The sequence below is a fragment of the Hippocampus zosterae genome, chromosome 15, assembly GCF_025434085.1.
Source record: "Hippocampus zosterae strain Florida chromosome 15, ASM2543408v3, whole genome shotgun sequence".
In the NCBI taxonomy this organism is placed as follows: domain Eukaryota; kingdom Metazoa; phylum Chordata; class Actinopteri; order Syngnathiformes; family Syngnathidae; genus Hippocampus; species Hippocampus zosterae.
Genome location: NC_067465.1, coordinates 767,731 through 785,285, shown reverse-complemented (window position 1 = coordinate 785,285; position 17,555 = coordinate 767,731). Strand labels below are relative to the sequence as shown.

Sequence of the window (17,555 nt, the reverse complement as noted above, 5' to 3'; positions counted from 1 at the left end):
GAACTGTGAGAGAGTGTTTTGGCAGACCGGACTTGTACGGCCCGCGCAGACATATAGACAAAACAGATAAAGATTCACCCCCCCGCCCAGCCCCCGGCCTGCCGCCTCCAGCGTACTCTCTTGCCATCAGACGATGACTGTAGCCCTCCGCCGCCGAGTTGAGCTGTCTGGCTCGATCCGGGTGTTCATCAACCTTGGTGAGCTTTCGAGCGGCGTTTCCCCAGCGCCTTGAATTGCGCCACTGAGGCCGCTGGACTCCCTTTAGATTGAAAAGGTCGTCACCCCTTTTCAGTGTTGGGGAAGGAGTGGGGGGAGGAGGGGGATGGGTGCTTGTCACAATGTTATAAATTGGTTCTTTGTAGAGGGGGGTGGTGGTGGTGGTGGTGGTGTCGGTGGTCTCTGTGCAAGCCTATTCAAGCTTTGGGGGTGGGGGGAGTACAAAAAAAGCGCCTCACCCGAGGCAACAGTTTTCACTTAGCATTTTCCCAATGATTGCAGTGGTCCCTCGGTCTTGCCAGTCTTTCTCATTCACTCGCGATCAGATTTGTTTCTTGTTTTGTCCCCAGAAGACTGAATTTGCGTAAAAGTAATTGTTTTTTTTGGGGGGTGAATTTATCGCATGAACAACAAAGTCAGGGCAGGAGATGCCGGGACACGACAAAGCGCTTCCGCAGTTGACGTACGCATTTCCGCGCTACTCCAGGACAGCTTTGACCACACCATTAAAAAATGATAACAATCACCCAATATTAACAATATAACAATTGGCATTTACGGCGGTGAGATCCGTTTTGTCAAATTGATTTTGAGTGAATATGGACACACCCACCTTGTTTACATCTGCAGCAAATATCTTCCTTTTCATCTGTTCTCCCACAGTGGATGACAAGGTTCCCAAATTCGGTTGTCTCTCCCACCCACCCGAGTTTCAGCAGATTGTTGTGATTTACGATTTTAGGACTTGAAATGAGCACGCCGAACAGGCGCCGGAATTACAGATGAATGGGACGACCCGTATCCCGTTTTGTTCAAAGTTGGAGATAAGACAATTGGCGCTCTGGCTGCGTGCGCACATCTGCAGCCTCCGGTGAAATTAAGCTGTCGCTCATTGTTAGCGACGCGGAGAAATGTAGAACACATTGCACTCCGCCATTTTCCGCTGCGGAGTTTAAGCCTGGGAGACATTCGACATCACCGCTTAGTGGAAAGCCATCATAAGCACTTTGAATCTTTTCGCTGACTTCCTGAAAAAATGCTGTACTTTGTCGGTTGTGCTTCGGCGTCACCACGCTTGACGGGAGACGAACATGGCAGATAACGCATTTTCATAAAAATAAGGTTGCATGCAAATCATTTTACAACATGAGGAATCCATGTCATGAACTTATTAAGATCCTTCACATCGTATCCCGGCAGAATTTGTTTTTCCACCCCATTGTGCTTGCTAGCAAATCTTAGGGCGCATATTTAAAAAAACAGGACAACGTTTCCCCGAGCGGTGTGGTTGAATTCTGAATGGTACGATTTCAAGGGCGTTTGCCTTGAGCTTGTATTGTCCTATATTCATTCTATTCTTTTTATTATCCATTTAGCCATCTTGTGCTCGATAGTCGGGACGAATACCCGTGTAGCGCTTTCTTTGTCATGCTGTGTGGTGATGTCAGAGCGATAGTCACTAAACTCAAGTCTGAGTACATTTGTGCTCCGGCGTGGTTTAACCACTGGACTGTTTGGAAGAGCTGAAATAGGATTTTTTTTTTTTTGGGTTGCTTAATCCATTATTAACTCCCCTACATTGCATGATATTATGAATGGCATCATCTGCCAGCATTTGTCTTGGCTGTGACTTGCAGTGTCAGCAAATGTCAGTGATTTAAAAAAAAAAGAAAATCATTACATGGACGGGAGAACATGGTTGAAGCATTGTCGGATGAGCCAAGTTCCAGTCCACACAGTATTAGCGGGATAAATGAGCAAACTTCCCTCAAGGTCCCCGGGCCGTGTGATCTATTAAAGCGCTGTCGTCTCGGATGGCAAATCTCACAGAGCGAGGGAATTTTGGGAGGGGGGGAGAATAGTTATGCTGACATCCTCCTCTCGGTGCCATCCCTCGTCCTTGTAGGACGGAGGAGGAGGGGGGGGGGGCACCCGAAGGCTGACTTGGCTGTTCCTTTGAGCTCTGTCCTAAATCCCGCTGAACATTTTGGAACATCTGTTGTGGATGATTAGCTCCGTGGCTAGCAGAGTTTGACCACAGGGAGTTGGTCCGAGTGCCTTTGGGGACCGAGTGGGTTTCTGCGCTCACTTGAAAACTTGATCAATATGTTCAATTTCAGATCTATAGATATACTGGATATTTTTCCCTTTCAACCAACCGTAAATGCAAACAGGAGTTTTTGTATGCATTTAAATTTCGGCCAGTAGAGGGCACCTATTCGCCTCACTGGTGATGTTTGGATAAGCTGCGTCCTGGAGTTGAGTTCTTTCGAGTTTTGCCAGTTTGAAAATGTCCCCGCCATGCTCCCACACGCCGTGAGCTAAGCTGAAATTCTTCACAATTTTCTGTTACCCCTCTGGCGAGTAGATGCTTTAAGTTTTGTAGCAATCAGACAAAATAGGTTGGACAGGTTTGTCTTGGGACGACGACGACGACGAGTCAATTGTCATTTCAGGCATCGGTTGGTTTTGTTTGTTTGCAGTCGAGTCATGACGGACATAGCGAATGTCAAATAGCTTTGCTGTGAAGTCAGACTAGACAAGAAATATTTTGATGATGGCGAAAATCAAACATTTTTCATTTTTGTTGTTGGCTTTCGGGCCGAGCATGACGGTGCAGTAAAAAGAATCCTGCTCTTTCTGTCCCGAATGGAAATATTGAATCTAGATCCTGTAACGTCTCGCAAGATTTGATCAATTGTTGTCGATGCGACGTGTCGGCTTGGCACAATCCCCCTTGGGAGTGCGTCACGGTTGCACTTTGTTGAGTTTCTCTGTAACGACGCGGCGTGCCAAAGGTATTTTTATCATCTGCTTTGTCTACTGGCTAGATTTCATCAGCTCCCCCCCTTCCATGGAACTGAGCCAACAGATCAAGTCAGGCTGGTGATTTTGTCAAAGTAAGAAAAACAAACAAACAAAAGATCACGTGCCATCATACCACACCTTGGCGTTTGATTTGAAACTCAGGTGCACCGCAGGTTGCTCTCCCATTGGCCGCGGCGCAACAAGGTAAGGCCCCCGGCGGGGCCCTCCCCCTCTTGCTCGCACACTGAAATCTGACACTGGTGACATCACGCGGTGGGTTTGGCTTCTCCCATGCCATTGCTGAGCACCCTCTCAGTGTGTGAACAAGCTGTGCTCTCGGAAGGGTCGTTCCCCAAACGCAACACTGCGAAGAAGGACCCCTTTGTTTTTTATTTTCTTGCCCCCGTTTTGTGGAATCATACAAGAGCATCTTGAAGAATATTTTGGAGGGATAATCCTTTTTTTTTTGGGGTGGGGGGGGGGGATACCGTTGGATTGCCTTTCCCGGGATTAGAACACACTTTCCTGTGGAATAAGTGCCTGGAAGTGAAAAGGAATAAAAAGGAGATTTATTGGCGGTTGACATGAATGGGTAAGTGGAGGGACTTTCTGTCTGAGTGGAGTCATAGCGGGGGTGCATTTTTGGCGCAGGTGCATTTTGGGGAACGATTGCTGAGTGGCTCAGCTGGGAGATCAGAAAAGTTGCCTCTTCTAATCTGTGTCATAAAAGTAACAAGCCACACTCGAGCGCTCAGGTATTTTTCTTCCCTTGGGTCTTTTTGCCGGCTTCCCCTTTTGTCCTCGCTCACTCTTGCTTGTTAAGGCAAAACAATAGTTTAACCTCGTCTCGGCTGAGCTCCATTGGCTTGGCTCTCTGGCAAACCGCCGCCGGCCCTCCCCAAACTTATTCAAGACTACTTTGAATAGACCAGGGCCCATAGAACGTCCCCTAGCTACCGCCGCTAAGGTGAGGCGCCCTGCCGTTTCTGCCCACTTAGGGCCTTACGCCGGGGCCAAACAACCCGCTTTTCCAGTTGCCTTTATCTCCCCGGGCAATCGGGAGGCTAGAATTTCAACGACGGGAATTCCAGTCCGGAGGAGGCGGGGGCGCGCAGACACTTTGAAAACACCAACGCTGGAAAGCCACAAATTTTGCTTCGGAGAGCCGCCTCAAAGTTTAACCTTCACGCAAAGCCTGGGGACACTTAACGGTTTTATTTTAGGGAAGGGGGCTCCAATAACCAAATGTAAACATGGGAGTCTTTTGGACACTTGTAGCTTTTTCTATTTGCAGTGGCTGGGGGAGCTCAAAAGCCACAAATTTGCTTTCAGGAGCTGTCCGGACCTCAAAATTGTATCTTTCCCTTCAAGACCCGTTTTCCCGTTTCTTGTGACTTTTCAGGAACGGGCTCCAATAACCGCATGTAAACGTGAGAGTCGCTCGTTATTTGCAAACAACACAAATGTTGCTTATGGCAGCTGTTGGTACCTCACCCTCAAAGCCTTCTCCCTGATATTGTTTTCTTTTAAAGAAGCGCCTCTCATGCAACCGCATGCAAACGTGGAAACCTTTTGGACGGTGTTAGCTTGTTCTTGTTGATGCGTTGATGATGAAGGGATGAGTCATTCATCACAAATGTGCTTTTTGTGGAAGCTGTCGGCTCCTCAAAATGGAACCTTTGCTTCGAGCCCTACCCTTCTTTATCGTTGGATTTTTATGGTACCAGTTGGTAGCCTCGTTGCGACGGTTTGGCCGCTTTGCTTTTGGGAAGTCCTCAAGACGTAAGCGGCAGCACTAAAAAGCTATCAACCGAGTCTTCTGTTGACACATGGGTCAACTATGACCTTGAGGCAACCCCCCCACCCCAACAACCGCAAGATGGCCGTTAGAACGTCTGTTGAGTTGCTTAAACAAAGAAGACAAAAAGCCAGGGTCATTTATTTAAACAAAGCCAATTCCTGTCCGCCTCGGGGTGACCCGGGGGTCATTTCACCCCCGCCATGCCGGTCAGTGACACTTCACATGGCTTTTTACAACTATTCCTCGGTCACTCATTAGTAATGTTGTGGGGGGAACCACCGGGAGACATCCAGGATGGGATGAGAGGAAGTCTTTCCTTCTCTTTATTAGATCTTGCGCATACAAAGATCTCTTTTCTGACTGGAAGGCCTTCCTTTGGAATGAATGGCACTCCGCCTCGCAGGCAATCTGTCAATTTTCTTCCCTCTTGGATTCCTCAAAAGTAATTACGGATGGGAGCCCATGGATTTTTCCATTCAACTTGATTTCTCATCACCGCTGACTTGGGTAGATGTTTAATGGCCTATTGACGCGTGATGGCTTTAGCTAATAGCTCTCGTCCCAGTTGGGACACCTGAGAGGATTGCTTTGGAGTCGTAGTCGTCAATGTCTGGGTAGGCACAACAAAATATCAATATATCCTCGTCTGTTCCGATACGGTGTCAATACACGGGCATCAAGTTTCATGTTGCTGACCGTCCAATCCAAAGAATCTAGCATCTCCTCTACTGTAGTTGTCTTTTTTCCTTGCTGTATGTAGCACATTGTGCTCATAAAAATATTGTGATGATAAAAGAATAAAAACACAACTACTATAAACAATGTCAAGTCAAATAAATATATGAAAATAAAAATGTTAGACATCATCTTAATTGAAAAGAAATAATAAATCTGTTGGTTAAAAAAAATTAAATCTTCAAAAAGACATCCATGATGCTCACAAAATAATTTGCCAAAAAGATTGAGGAAAATATTCATGCAAACGTATTACAGCAAAAAAAAATATTACAAATGTTCAACAAAAAAAATCACAGATGACAAATTTGGAAAACAAATGATACCGGTGAACTCAATTATTGTAATATTCGACCAACGCGTCAAAATAAAAATAAAAACTAGTAAATGAACACAGTAAGTGTTGAACACAACCTTTTGGGCACTGACAAAAAGCTGCTTGATTTTAGCATCGCCAGGCAACAGTCGGCGAAATTGCCGTCTTAATTTGTTTGGGCTGTCTGCAAAGAAGCGCCTTACCAGAATGGAATGGAATGCAATTATGAAAACAGATATATATATATATATATTTTCATTGGATTCACATGCAATTAATTACAGAGCCTATAATTAATTTGATTTCACTTTTTAATCGAATCCCACCACTGTGAGTCCCTCTGCGTTTCCCACCCCTAATTGACGGCGAGTCCGACGCTTTGATGTAGAACGGCCATGTTTGTGATCCAACTCAAAGAAGTCAAAGTTGTTTGGGGTTTTTTTTTGCGCCGGGAATTCAACTGCCCGCCGGCGACGAGGTCAAAGGATCCGCTTTGCGATGACGAGGTCTAATTGCCAGTCCTCCCCTGCGCCGTGCTAAATAACGTGTTGATGTAGTGAGACGGGGGCTGAATGTGCCAGATAGTCACGCATAATACGCAACTTCAATCAGCCGCCACCAACCGCGCCGATGTGTTAGTTGTGTTGATCGTCACTTTCCCGGCACGGTTGTGACATTTTGCTCCTAGCGCGCAGCCTCATTCGTTGTGACGGCTGCTGGGATGAGATGTATGATGGCGGGAGGGGGGGGGGGGAATGCTGCGTTACCGCTAAGATCACTCGCAATAGCAAGGCGCTCACAGGGTACCGGAGTACAGTCCAAAGTAGGTCTGTTCTTGATGTTGACATTTAGACAGAGTTGCTGAAAAGTACTTTTGGACAAGCGGATCATGAGAGATTGATTGCAAGAGCTGCGGTGGTGTGAATGAACGCTACGACTATTTTTGACAGGAGGACTTACTGAAGGAAGACGTCTTGCTCGGGACGCTGGACCCTGATCATTTACGATTTCAAATGACGGCGGTTTTTATACCGCCACTCAGTTTTTGTCCGTGCGAAAGTGGTCTGTGCTGAAGGCCGCGTTCCACGGCACATGTCTGCAACTTTCTCCAGTGTTCTCTCGGAGGCCTTTTGAACGCGTCGTCATGGACATTTCAACCATTTTCCGCTGCGTTTACGACTCGGACGTGCCCGGTCAACGGGGTTTCCTGTCTGGATTTCTGTGAACATTCTTGGTTGCTGTGCCATGCGGCGCAGCTTCGAGTGAAGCTTCTGCGCTGCCGATGGCCTAGTGACCAACTTGCGTCATTCACTGCTGAGCTGCAGTGTCAACTTTTTTTGGATTGTGGAAAGTGGAAAGTACGTGTAACATAGTCCTGGAGATCCTACATTGCATTGGCGTCAAAGTGCGCATTGATGGCCTGAAGCTTATCGATAAAAATTCATAAATAAACTGCTTTATATTCAAAGCGGGGGTGGAAGAGTAGCGAGTTATCGTCCGGAAAATACAGTTGTTAATATTTTGGGATGTCATAACTGGATTTACATGAAATCCAATGGGAAATGTCTGGGCGTCTGTTTTATTTTGACTTTTTGGGACAGATAATCACAATAACTAAGCTTGTACTCGATAGGAAGACATTTCGACTAAGTGGAAAATAGTAAACCAGCGTCCCATTTCTGCAGTTACTATTCTGATATGTTAAAACTGTTAACAACCCCCCCCCCCCCCCCCCCCGCCCCCCAGTTTAGTCTACTTTCCAGTTCGTGTTGTTAAAGCCAAATAAAAAAATGGAAAAGGCGTCTTGATTTATGCGCCACTTGGTTCTGGCAGCATAGTCTCTTCTGGCAGATTTATGCCGCCGCTTCCCGACACCCCCGGTTTGCGCCCGGGCCCTCCCAATTTCTCCAAATGTCGGGTGTCGACTCCGCGTTCTGCTTGATTACTTTATCAGCTCCCGCTGTCGCCGCTTGGGCGAGTTATGACCTCATTTTCGTTGGCCCAGCGTAGCGCGACGCAACATGACACAGCCCCGACTATCATTAAAATGTTATTGTGTATAATAACGGCCCATTTCTTGCCTCGTATTTGCAGACATTTTGCTTTTTCTTGATTCCTTTTCTGCCTGACGACAAAGTCCTCGGCTTGTTTTAGGAAGATGGATGGACGTTGGTTTCATTAGTACGCCTGACTTATTTATAGACTGCGCGCTGTTTTTTTGGCCCGCTCTGGGCCCTGTAAAGGATGCTGGAGGATGATGAGACATTCTTGCGTCTGGGAAGTATTCTCTACTGAGGCTAAGGGGGCGGGGGGGTGTTGTCGTGGCTTGAAAGAATAAAATATTTCAACCCTTGTCTCTTAATGTAGTGGGGTAAGAGGATGATACAAAAAAGTCATCAGTGAGAATGTACAGTTGCGCGTTTTGCGACTTTTTGCACTCCCAAAAGCTCTGAGGCGTATAGCACCTATTAATGGTCCCCTTTTGTTATCACCGCCACTCGTGTTTTATATCTATTTAATATGCAATAGTAAAAGCAATGAAAGGGTGGAAAAAGATAGAGGCGTGCTTGCGCCTGCGAGGGCCGACTCCCACACAAGTTGCTGTGAATGTTGATGTATGTAATGAAACGCGCATGCAAATGACTATTTACCGTGTGCCCCACCCACCCGCAAAAAAACCAATACTTTCCGTTTATTTATCATCAAACGAGACGTCGACACAGTGACAGGCCGGCGCGAAGATATTTTCACGGACGGAAATGTTTCAAAACATCACCCGGCATAGCCGCACACCCGAGGAGGCGTGGCCATGCGTATTCCAACAAGTACGGGAGGACACTCTGCAGTGTCAGCATTTGCGATCCATCCATACCATTTTCTCAACCACTTATCCTCACTAATTAGCACTTAGCCCAGCAATATAGCTTTTCGTCGTGTGACGCCTACCAGACCCGACAACAACCACGGAGGTCCCAGCGGTCGGCTATCTCGTCCGGGATGTTGAAAAAATGCGGTGAAGCTCGGCTGGCCCGCTTTTGTTGACGTCGCCTCCGCCGACTATGCTGCCCGGCAACCCCGACAAGAATCCACGGAGGTTGTGCCGTCCTCTTTAATGTGTGTAACTTGATGAAGGCTGCGATTCCACGGTTCCCGGTGTACCCGCAACATGTTAGCGAGGCGGCCGACGCTAATCTTGCCGTCGCTAGCTCTCTACTGCTGCTCGATTATTCAATGCGAGAGCCGTTAGGATCAATCGATGTTAAAAAGATTCGATTGGGACGGTCCTCCCCGAAACGTGCATGCAGATCTCAGTCCAAAGTGGCCTGTTTATGGACCATGCGACGACCATGGAAGTGTGGAACACCTTCGCCCACAATGTCTAATAAATACAGTGCCTGTGTTGGGGGTGGGGGGAGGGGAATGAAATTCTGACTCACATGCTGAAAAAAACGTTTGCATATGTGACCATTTTGGCCCCGGTTCCTCTTACTTTCTTGTAAAAACCCATCAGGGAACTTCAATATGCAGATTTTTTGGAGAACTAAGTTCCGGATGCTGATAGGTTGAAATCAGGTTGATATTTGGGCCATACTCATCATTGGCAAAGTTTCCCGTCGTTTTCGGAGGTCATAATTCCATAGACAGTCACATGATTATGATGATTTACGATGCCGGTGCTAAAAGTATCCAAGTCAAGTGTTTTGGATGACATGCTCCACTCGTCTTTATTGTTCCTGGTAAAAAGAGCAACGTGACGTCCAAAATATTTGAAGTAAAAACTACCATGTGCTTCAAGAAGCAACACCACTGAAGTCTTTGTTTCCCCCGTTCCACTTTATTTTTATTTTTTAGCTGTCCAGACCTAGCACCAAATCTTTATCGGGATCTCCCCCTTCTCGCTGGAGAGATTAGCGCTTGGCAACCCTGCAGCGGGGATGCTGTCTGCCTGGCAATTTGACGGCTAATCCCCTGCCTCTTCTCCTACAAATCTCTTCCCTGATAAAGGCGTTGCTCCGACATTAGTAAACACGGCAGACTCTGCTTGCCCTACTCGTCCTAACAAGCGCTGCTAGGAAATGGAGGGGGGATCACCAGCATTTGCGTCATGGCTGCCTTCATGCAAACGCCGCACGAGGAAACTCATCTGAAGGCTCCCAACAACAAGGGGGGACCTTGGCTTTTGACCTGGACGGCTACCTCGTCCTAATGATCACCGCGTTACTCTCGGCCGCACGACTCGCACAAAAGGAATTCCTTGCCTCAGGTCTTACGTCACAAGCTGCCTATATGACCGTGAACGGATGGTGTCCTCGCAGGGGTTTTACTGGAAGCGTTAACTTCCGGCCCCTTTCCTCGTGTCTGTCTCCTGCACAGTTGTTGGGTCTTTCGGAGCAAAAGTGAAGCGTTGGCTCAAAACAAAGCTTGACCGGGATGACGTTGAAGCAGTCGGCGGAACGACATCCGCTTGATGACCGTGATGGCTTTTGGTTTGCTGACCCGACAGGTGGGACGTTTGGTGTCCGGGTGGATCTTGGCAGGGGAGTAAGGGGAAGGGGTAAGTGACATTGTCCTTTTCCCGTGCCACGGCCGCAGTGTTTGGCACAATAATTGTCAGGAGAGTGAGACGACCTGTCGGGAAGAATTTGGCGAGATCTGCGGGTGACGGACGGTACGACGCTTAGCACGTCTGCCTCGCGGTTCTGAGGGTCTGGGTTCAAATCTTGTTTCTGCACTCTGCATAGTTTAAGGTTGAAAGTTGTGATTGTTGAGCGGGCCCGTCCGTCACTTCTGTTCTTGGAATTGTTTTGAATTTGACAGTACAGCATATTTAGTGTATGTATGCAAAGCGCAAGTTTGCGGCGCATTTGGACCTTTCCTATTGATTCAGTCCACGCCCTGATTCTGTTGACTTGCAATACTCCCAACGCACTAAAAACAAACGGCAACATTTTCAAACCATTGCTTTGGCTCTGAAAACCGGTCCAGTGACAATCAACTCCGGGCGGTATAAATTTCACAGCCAAGTCACAACTAATCCTCGGAGGGAAATATCCTGGAGTTGCCCACCCGTCTCTAGTCTGTGTTTCTTGTTAGGTGAGCAGCAGAAGAATGATTCTACAATGGCTAACACCGGTAATTGATAGTCTAGAGGTTGTTTGGACAGCAGGTAAATCCTATCTGCAGCTGCACTGCTGAGCCAACGAGTGGGTGGGGGGGTACGGTGAAGGTATAAATAAGTCTTCCAAGGTCTGAGGATTTGAAAATAACCAGTCGAACAGCGGGCGTGGGAGGGGGGGGGGCTTAAGTGAAGCAGATAGGGTATCTGTGGATAGACGGGATGAGGGGTGGCCAATATTTCACATGGCGTCTGTTTCCTTATCGCAGCCGATAGCGCGCACATTTTAAATCGGAAACGTTTCTCGACGTCAACTCGAGCGTAAAGTGTGCGCTTCTGCCACTTTTAAGTGACGTCCATTAAGCGAGGCATCCGGTTAATACGTACAAATCCAGTCCCGTGATTTGTAAAGGGAGATGATCCAAAAAAAAAAGAATTGAGGAGAGATACAGAATGGGGGGCGGGGGGGGCATCAGATATTGGTCCCAGTGAGAGATTTGTGGGTAGTAATGAGGCCATCGCTGGAGTGCGGGTCACGGCGCGGCGGCTCTGGCTTGTCATTCTAATGGACCTCACAAGTCAGCTGGCAATCGATCGGCGCGCTCGCCTGTTGTTCCTCAACTCTCGGCGCCCGTCAGGGCCGCCACCTCGCGAGAGGCAGGATGAAGCATAATCTTTTCCCCCCGACGACAGATTCCGTGTCCAGATACGACCTCATTACTCGCAAGGCGGCGTGAGCCGACGCCGAGCGTCAGAAAGTCAAAAGTGTGACTTTGGGATGCGCTCGGCGCTCCAAAGTAACGGCGTCATTGAACATGAAGACGGCTCGATGCGGTTTAATGCGTCTGCGCTGTCGTCGGAAGACCCCGGTTGCGATCTCTGTTTGAACATCCGCGAAATGGATGGATGGAGTGCGCGCTAGTCTGCCGCACTGCGACACATCTGAACTTTGAAGTCTATGAAATTGTCTATTGGCGTGAATGTGAGCGGCCGTTTGTCCGTAAGCGTCCTGTGATTGATTGACTGGTGACCAGTTGTGGATGCCTCCCAGCTGTCGCCTGAAGTATTCCTGCCCCAGCTCACCAATGAGCTTGATGACGAGGAAAAAAAAATGGGAGGGACGATTAGGATTAGGTATTAAGGACATCGTCCATGAAGTGAATTACTCTTAATGAATAGTGATTAAAAGCAGACTGAAGCAGATCCCGTTTGATGAGTCTGGAATACGTAGAAAGCCTGAATCGGTCCCGCAATCGTCTCGTTTACATTTAAATCCTCCAGCCTCCGGAGATTGACGGGAGATACTGTATATGGTCCCATCTGCTCCGGCAGACCGGCTCGCGGACAGAAAAAAGACGTAGCCTCGTCCAAACATTTATTGTTCCCGTCACCCTCGCAGTCGAGACGTGTTTCCAATACGGAATAAGGGGGACAAACTATTTTCCAGCAGAACCGTGCAGTTGATTTCTTCAGGGTACGACACGCTTTGATCACGTTGTTCTGGCTCTCATTTCCCCACTTTTTTTTTTGTGCGTGTGTGAATGTCACCAATAAATACAGAAGAGAGAAATTCAACTCGTCAATTCTTTTGGCTTCTGAGGTAGAATCGGTGGCAGGCCAACTCACTTGTGTCAAACAGTTGCGCAACGCAGTCTCCGGGTGTCAACGTGACACTTCTCCTCCCTCCAATGTTGTGGCGATGCTGTTTTATGTGTGAAAGTGCTCACGGTTGCAGTAGTGTCGCATCCACGTCGGCAACAATGTTGTTCACTCCTCCTTGAACCGCACGCGCAATTCTTCTCATTGTATATTCGATGCGCTTTCTTGGAACGTGAAACGGATCTTGCCGTGTCGACGCTCGTGAAAAAATGCGGGCGTTCAAAGCTGCAATCTTACGTCCTCGTCGTTGCTTGTGCGTTTTAAGTAAATATCACGTTGGAGTACCATTGTGTTTGAAATGGAGCAAAAGGGCACGGGGGTGGGTGGGGGGGGGGAATCTCCCTCTTGAAGTGTACGCGAGCCCTTTCTCGCGAAATTCTTTTGTGCTAAATGAACGCATCCAATGGGACCCAAAAGAGGCTCGGAGACGGACAGCTACCCAAAATTTGCATCTCAACATTGAATCTGCTTCCAGCTCGCATCCATGCAGTGTGTACTCAAATAATATGCTCGACAATGAAAGCATCTTTGTGGATTTTCAAGTCCTACAAAAGACCACCGTATTCAATATTGCCCTTCAGCAGTCCCCTTCCATTGATCCCACCTTTTCCCCCCCGCAGTTCTCTGACATTTTAAAGGTATAGAAATCGTATTGGAAAGTAGCTAGTAACAGCTTGCCCGCTACAGGGCTCCGGAATGCTTCATTATCACGCCGCTACGACGCTCCGAGCCTTAAAAAAAAAAAAAAGAGGTGATCGTTATCTGTCTCTTATTTCATTTTACAATGGGGGTGGGGGGGGTGTGGGGGGTACTGTCAAACATACCTCGGAATTGGCTCCCTCCTGGCCAAAGAGCTCCACTCCACAAGCTGTTCCAGTCCCTAATCTGGCTTGACACCAAGCTGATTTACAATACCTCCGACTCTAAGCGTTGGCTGACTGGAGGTAATTGATTTAGTACAGTGGAGACACCTGCTGAATAGTATGCAGCCCTCAAATGCCAGACCCCCAGGCCCCTCCGCCGCATCTATGCGCTTGTATAAAGTTGGGGGGTTTCATGTTCTCACATCTGTGCCAACTATTGAATTAAAAAAAACATCCTGTTAAGTTTGCTTTTTTCGATGCACCAGACATGTACGTTTGTCAATGTGAATTTTTAAAAAATAATTTCAAAACAAGCGCTACAAATCTATCATTAAAAGAACGAAAGGCAAAAAATAAGGCCATAATCTTTTACTGCATTAAATATTTTCCTTGACCTTCAAACATAACCGTGAGTTTGATTTGCAAACTTTACTTTGCAACGGCACGTTTTCATTTCCTTAATTTCCTTAATTGACTATCGCAGGCAAAAAATGAGCAATCTTTAAATACGGGCAACTGGAACGGGAGATCCATCGCATCGTGTCATAGCGTGGAGAGCACCGAGCCAAGATTCAAATGCGAACCTCCGAGTTCTGAGGCGGACATGCTAACCACTGTGCGCTAAAGCGGCTGAGTGTGATTCCAGAAAATGTACAATTCTTACCACTTTAAAAATAACAATGCAACCCGCGTTTTGACCGGTTTTAGACCCATTGTCGCGTAAGCAAAGAGCCAACCAGGCGAGTTTTTCCTCCGCTTTGGGTTGTCTTGTCTAAAGGGCCCCTTGAGATCCGCAGGGCTAACTGTGCGGCTAGCTAATGACGGCTTTCTGCGGGGGTGATAAGAGGTTTGTGTTGTGCTCCGCAAACGAGCAGAATTTCAACATGGCTCTCGTGTTTGTTTTTCATGCCCTTGAAGGCGTCTCTCGCTCTCTCTCCCCCCCCAAAAAAAAGGACCTCGGGAGAATAACAGCGATGCGCTCGTCCCCGCGTGGTGAAATGAAAGTGTAACGTGACCACGTTCTTTTCTTTCTCTTTTGCTGGAAGCGCAAAGTTGACGGTGCGTGTCTTTTCTACGCCGTTGGCGCGACAAGGCTCCCCGTTGAAATCCGAGCCAACAAAGGCTAACGTCCTGTGACCTATCGAGTTTTACAGCGCGTCTGTTTACAAGCCGATTGCAGGGGGTTAATTGTTAACGCCTTACTGCCGAGAAGACAGCTGAAAGGCTCTGCTGCGGACGACTGGACGTCTTTGCGCTGAGTCGCTGAGTCACGTAGCGTCTCTCAAAGAGCTATCTGTCAGTTAGCGTTACCAGCTGGCGAAACGAGCGGTTACATTAAAAAACATCATAAGGTGGACAATGAGGGACCAGCATCATTCTTTTTTTTCTACTGTAGTATCCGTTACTTCTCGTCCGTGTCGGAGGTTGGCCCGGTGAGTGACGTGGGTGTCATCGAATGTGAAGAGTTGGCGAGCTAGCTGTTAACTGCCCAACCCCTTTGAACCAACACTTTGAGTTGCATTTTTATGTACGAAAAGTGCTGGATAAAATGAAGTTTGATTGATTAACTGATTAACCAGTCTCCATGTTAAGCGATTTGTTGGTCTGATTTCTGACCCTCTTTTTTTTTTTTTTTTTATGTGAGTATAATGAACCGAAGTTCACCGGCGGCCGTGTCTGTCCTTTACACCTCTCTATCGACATTTCCGACAGTAGCGATCTCCCACATCACTCCAGTAGGCCTAATGAGCGCCTTGTTTTTGGGGTATGTACCTATTTTTGCTTTAAAAGACTCCTTGTTGGGTACAGCCTACGTATATTCGACTTTAGGATTAAGCTGCGAAAAGCCTATTACGGCACGTGAACCGAAGCTGCAGTGCCAGACCACGAACACGGCAAGCGTTGGACAGCGTTAAAGTTGCGTAAATTATACAAGTCCCATGTCAGACTACTACAGAGCGTCAGCACGCCACTTGAAGTATTTTGTTGTAATTTGATGTTGTGAAATATTGGCAATAATGCGTCAGAATGCTTCTGTTGGGGAAAAAACAAACGCGATTCTCCGTTTTGCTGTTCTTTGTGTTTTGACAGACTCCAAATAAAAACTGTTATGCTTGTGTACTTCATTCTCAGCATGCCTTGACGTTGTGGTTGTGTTTTTTTTTTAAATCACACTTCTTAGTTACGCTTTGTTGTTTTTTGTTTGTTCTTTCTCACTGCCACCTGGTGGCAGCGCTACGGTATATCATTGATAAGTGAACGATGTTGTCCATCAAATGAAGCTGCACTTGATGTATGGAGTACATGCAGGCTGCTGCAGATGACAAATGACGATGGGGAAAAAAGTGACACGATAAAATCTGTTTTTGCGATATGTATTGTCATGTCTCCCAGCTCTGCCACTGGTTTAGAGGAGGGGGGTGGTCGTATCTTGTAATGTGGCTGTTATCATCAATAGGTGGCGGGAGGAGTGAATCACATGACAAATTGTGGCGAACTTCTCTTTGGACTCTTGTATTATTTCTTGTCATTCTTTTCACCGCTTTTGTATAAGGTGGCCGTCGGAATGAACAATCGGAGCTGGACGATCGCGTTACACTAGTTGGATGACGCGTCTACTTTGCTGACTAAGGGTACCTACACAAGTGTGTACCGGTTTGTCGGTGTCAAGTGGGCTCGAGCACGGATCGCACGTCTCGCACGATCGAGTGCGAGTACGCCCCAAACACAAAGTAAACTTGACCTACAATTCAATCCGAGGCCCGCTGTAATAAATCACAGGAGTCAAGTGTGCGTGTCCATGGCGGTGATGCAACTCGGCCCCATTAGGTACGTTAGAAATTGGTGTTTATGACTCGCGGTGCACCTTCGGTGACGCACGAGGGGCGGGGATTGAAGGCGCCTGATTAAGCAGTCACGCGGATGGTTACTTAGTCCAACTTTGCAGGTTGCCTCACTGATAAGCTGTCATGTTGATGGGGCGTAAATTTTCACTGATGGGGTGGGGTGGGGGGTTGGATTTACACCAGTCGGGACTAGGGGTGTGCAACTCAATATTGCAATTAAGAGGTGATGGATATTCCGCTGATGTATCTATGCGTGGTGGCGATGAGACGCACTTTCAATTGGATTTATTGGAGGGCGATTATCGGTGTTGTCGTGAGGGAAAATGTCTTGCGCGGTGCAAAGGCGTGCTCATAAATCAAGAGGCGGGCTCGGATGTAAAACATGCATTCATCAACGGGGGGGAAAAAAAAAAGCTAAAGCTGTAAATACTTGGACCTGTTCGGTGTAAAGAAAGTCAAGTATTGGCATCACGAGCTATTATGCAAGCGGGAAGACGACCAGCTTTGCTATGAGAACATCATTCACGTATATACAAATGACAACAGAATGGGAGTCTTGACCGCTCCCGTATGAGCGAGCAGACATCATTTAATTTCTGCTCGGAGCCAGTGTCTTTGTTGTCAGGACTTTTTGGTTCACTTGAAGTTGGAAGCGGCGATAGACGTACCATCGCGCCCCCTCCGAGCGAAGCCTTAAAACTTTGACGGCGTGCTCCGCCACAATCAATGCTTCGGGTGAAATAAAAAGCAAAAGCTGTCTTTGATCATCTATCTGGGCTGGCTAAGTATAGTGGAAGACGATTCGATTCAAGATGGCGGAAGGTACATTTGATATGTGTCGCCATTCTTCCAACGTGATGGTATCTTTGTGTTCAATGAATCAAAGCCAGATTCCACAGCGGAATCTGTCAATCAGATGAGCTCATCCATTTTTTTTCGGTACCGATTCTTTGCCGTCGTGCCGTCGCAGTTCATCATGTAGTGTGCCTCGGTTGCCGCCATAAAGATCGGGAAATATCCGAACAAATGTGAGTTCTGTTGTGGGGTTGGGGGGTGAGTTCGACATCTGAAATCCCAATCTTGCATTTTAAAGGCCCTTCAAAATAAGTGAGGTCAATTCAGGAAGCGCATATCAATTGATGACGGATTCGAGCGTTCATCCGATTCAAACGTGCTTGGGTGCAAAGCGATCTCA

At 47.4% G+C, this 17,555-nt stretch overlaps 1 protein-coding gene across 17 annotated transcripts in view; it reads left to right on the top strand.

The window, feature by feature from the left end:
- LOC127616265 (receptor-type tyrosine-protein phosphatase F-like) overlaps positions 1-17,555 on the top strand; it is a 126,652-nt gene that overhangs the window by 30,050 nt on the left and 79,047 nt on the right. For 7 of the 17 annotated variants that reach the window (XR_007967076.1, XR_007967073.1, XR_007967074.1 and 4 more), the window contains exon 1: positions 3,395-3,616. The exons of 4 other annotated variants lie outside the window; for them this stretch is intronic. The gene's annotated coding sequence lies outside the window, so the exon portion shown is untranslated. Of the gene's footprint in view, positions 1-3,394; positions 3,617-17,555 lie in introns of those variants that run through there. 6 more of the 17 variants (XR_007967082.1, XR_007967081.1, XR_007967079.1 and 3 more) reach the window with 1 other exon arrangement.